The sequence below is a fragment of the Phalaenopsis equestris genome, unplaced genomic scaffold (genome assembly GCF_001263595.1).
Source record: "Phalaenopsis equestris unplaced genomic scaffold, ASM126359v1 Scaffold001113, whole genome shotgun sequence".
NCBI lineage: Eukaryota > Viridiplantae > Streptophyta > Magnoliopsida > Asparagales > Orchidaceae > Phalaenopsis > Phalaenopsis equestris.
The window spans coordinates 158350-162665 of NW_018165552.1; positions in this window are offsets into that span (position 1 = coordinate 158350).

Below are 4316 nucleotides of genomic sequence, written 5' to 3' on the forward strand. Positions count from 1 at the left end.
AAAAAAAAAAAATAGAAAGAAGGAAAGAAATGTCACAAATGTTCGTATTACAGATAAACGAAGGTTTATACTCACCAAAATTTCCCTCAAATCACTTGTCATGAGCTGCAGCTTCCATGTGTGTTGCCTAGTTTGTGCGGCTACAGTAGTCTGAGCGTACTTATCGGATGAGGGCAGGAATCATGAGAGGGAGGAATAAGAGTGTAAGAATATATGTGACTCCCTTTACCCTCGAGTTGTCGCATGTTTTATAAGGGAGTCAGCTTGGAATAGCGGAATGTGAGAGATTAGGAGATAATTAAGGTTAATTAATTTTAATTAAACTTATAAATCTAAACTTTATATCGCTCAATCCAAACATAATTAATATATAGTGTTTTATATCAACTTGATCAATTTAATGTGTGGAATTTTTTAAAATTACTTCAAATTGAATTTTGAGGGTATGAAATTTGAGGTACTTTTAAAAGTTTTCACTTTATCTAGTTTCTCAAATTTTTGGTGTCACAGCTCTCCCCTGCTTAAAAAAATGTTCTCAAAATTTTTGACTTTACTTGAAAAGAAAGGGATATTTATGTTAAATTTATACTTCTTTTACTAACGTAGCTTTTATTGCGAACATGTGTTTTTACTTTATCTTGGTAAAGATAATTTGTTTGTTCCTGTTAGATTTTTTCTTTTTGTCCATGTATTCATGTTAAATTCTATGCTCTAAATTTGAAACTTATTTTTACAGCTTTGTGTTGCCATCAAAATGTCTTCGCCATCTCCAATCCCTCTGTCATGTCGGTTGTTGATATCATTGTCGTTGAGGAGTCGTTACTTTTTATTTATTACATCGTCATTTGCTTAGAATACATATTTCTCTTAGATCATATGGATAATCTTGAGACCTTGAGAAATGAGGAATCAAAAGAAATATGTAGGGACATCTTTCCTGTGGAAAATATTATAAAGAGAATTCCAAAGTGTTTGGTTTTGGAATTACTCGTGCAAGAAAGACCACATGAAAAACCCCCATAAACAAAGATTTATATATTAATATACATTATAGGGTTCTTTCTCTCCTATAAAAGCAAGTTGTTACAACTAATTACATCTTACATAGTTAGTTAAAATTACCTAAGAAAACTCCCGATTAAGGTTAAAATTTGCTCTCAAAGAAAAAAGTGTTTTTATCATGAAAAAGGACGTCAAAGTCCTGTCCTATGAGTAGTAGATCCCTAAGGATTTTTCAATACTATCCTACAGTTTGTTTTGTCATGTTATTTTATATTCAATACTACTATCCTACAGTTTGTTTTGTCATGTTATTTTATTATTATTTTGTTCGGTGTTTTGGGGTTTATTTTGTTGTTTCATCTTTAGAGTTTATTTAGTTTAAACTTTTATTTCATTGTTTTGTTTATTTTGTTGTTTTTGTCAAAGGATTAATTGAGATTCACCGTTTCGAGTTTTGAAGCTTTGTCCTTGCAAAACAAATTTAACACATCATAATAACATGTAAAGTAAATCTTGGACGACTCTAACTTTTTGTATTTAGTGGCCTTGCAAAGCAAAGTTAGTACAATGTTATTTTTTAATTTGTTAATTTAATTTGTTGAATTTTTAATTTTTAGACAACCCGGTCAAGATGTTTTTGGCTCAATCATCTTGGGGTTGTAGGGTACCCTAATCTACTTAGTCTGAGAGATGATTAAACCCACTCAAACCAATAAATTCTTGTCAACAACCATAGATTGCATTGTTTAAGTGATCTTCATGGAGCATCTTTTTTGAATTTTATGAGTTGGGAAATAAAAAATAGCGACAAAGACGCCAAGTTCGTCTAATCAGTAACAAAGGCATATTAGATGTATCAACACCCAACAATAAAATATTTTGTGAGGGGTGCATAAATGATCTTCTTGCATCCAAATTATAAAGTTCGCACCCGACAGCGACAAGCTTCATGAGGGGTGCCTAACGATTGCCAAATGCCTATGGGACGTATCAGCACCTTGAGGGGACAAGCTCCACGAGGGGTGCGTAAACGATCATTTTCATCGAAATTATAAAGTTAGCTCCCAATAGCGACAAGTTTCGCGAGGGATTTCTAATGATCGTTAGAGGCCTATGTGACGTATTGACACTCGATAGTGACAAGCTCCGCATGGGGTGTGTAAACCATAGTTCTGAGCCCAAATCATAAAATTTACACCCGACAGCGACAAGCTCCGTGAGGAGTGTACAACTCAAAGACTTTCCTCACTCCCGAGCATAAATAACTCCCTTCCAGGGCAAGCAAATAAGCACCTACAAGACTCCCCATTAGGGCGAACAAATACAAGACTCCCTTCTGAGGTGAGCACTTACAATAATCTCCTCTGGGGTGAGCAACTATAAGACTCCTTTCCGGAGCGAGCAACACCTAGATTTTTCCTCCCAGGCTAACATTTCCCTCGACGACCAACTCTTCTTCTGACGACCGATTTTCCCTTCAACCGACCATCAAAACCTGACAATTTCCTTCCAACAAGAAAAACACCGGGAAGACAGACACGACAGATAATGACAAAGATACCAGAACCAAGCGCAAAAAGAGCCGAGCAGAGAGTATCATTAACAAATTACGTATTCAAGGCTTGTTTGATTAATAAATTTTCTTGTCCTTATCGTAATTGGCAATATCAAGGAGCAAGAAAATTAGGGAATTTAATACTTATACTAAAAAATGATTTGCACGAATCTTGAGGCAATCTAGTAGTCGGTTATGCTCTCTCCCTCTGCCACCTCATTTCAGTCGATCGTTCATGCTCTCTCCCTCTGCCACCTCATTTCAGTTGGTCAACAAACATATATATGAAAGTCTGCATCGATATCAAGATAATCCAACGGTCAAAATAAAAAGGACTAAAATGCTCTTTGCATATTTCTAAAACAAGGCTAAACATTTAATTTTTATATTATTTTGCCCCTTCTATCTTCTATAAATAGGAGGAGTTTTATAATATAAATGAGACCTTTTGGCTCCCCCACACTTATAAAACCAGGCTTTGAGAAATAAAATGAGTTCACGAGCCCGGTAACATCCCATTTTCCCCCCGGTCAAGGGATGTCCTCTCTCTCTCTCTCTCTCTCTCTCTATCATTTCTCTCCCTCTCAATACTCCTCCTCGGAGCAACGCTTTGTTCCTCTAGCATGATCTCACTCTCTCTCTCATTTCTCTCCCTCTCTCGATCACTCATCGGTGCATCCGTTCCTTTAGCATTATCTACAAGACAGATTTGGATTCACTACACTTTACCTGTTTTTATCATTTTCAAGTTACAATAATATAACTAAATTAGTCAATATAAAAATCTATTGAGCTTGCAGCAAGATTTTCACATAGTATACACTTACTGTAAGATTAACGAAGGATAAAAAAACATAGCAGAAATTAGCGGTTCTATAAACTTGATAAGGGCGTAGTCAGACTAACATTAGAAAATTAAATTTTCTTAAATAAAAGCAAATAAACATATATGAAACAAACTAACAAAGAAAACTGCAGTTGTTCATGAATTGAATTCGGCCGAAGACTGCTGGAGAAAAGCCACCTCCTTTATTGTTTTGAATGCTTCATCACGTAACTGATTGGCATGATGATCAATTTTAGAGATGAAATTTGTATTCGCTGGTTTCATAAGAGCTAGTGCGTCGAAGTTGGATTCTTGTCCTTGGAATTTGGCGAAGAAATTCCTGCTTACGGCAGAAGAAACATTGCTTAGACATTCCTTTATGATGTAAAATTGTTTGACGTCAATCCATTAACTGCCTCTTGAAACAAAAATCTACACACACATGCATATATATATATATGTGTGTGCGCGCCGACACCCTTGGCATAGTGGTGAGATCACTGCAAGTCCCCTCAGGTCAAGGGTTAGATCCCACCGTGACACGGGGCCTCTCGAATTTTAGGTACATGGTGCGGGCTCTCATCATAGGGCCAAAAAACACATGGGTAACTAAAGAAATGAATCACAATTAAAACGAGAAGTGGTTTCTATCTTCGCGGCATTTTATTTTACTTCATCTGGAAATGAAAAATTCGAACAAAGTACCTTAGAGTTGCCAAACGAATTGCTATATGTATATATGAGGCCAAAAAACACATGGGTACATATATATGTGTGTGTGTGTGTGTGTTTGTGTGTGTGTGTGACTATAGTTATATATATATACATTTTAAAGTATATGGTTTCTTCGTAACAAATATAGCTAATAAAGAGATGAATCACAATTAAAACGAGAAGTGGTTTCTATCTTCGCGTCATTTTATTTTACTTCAT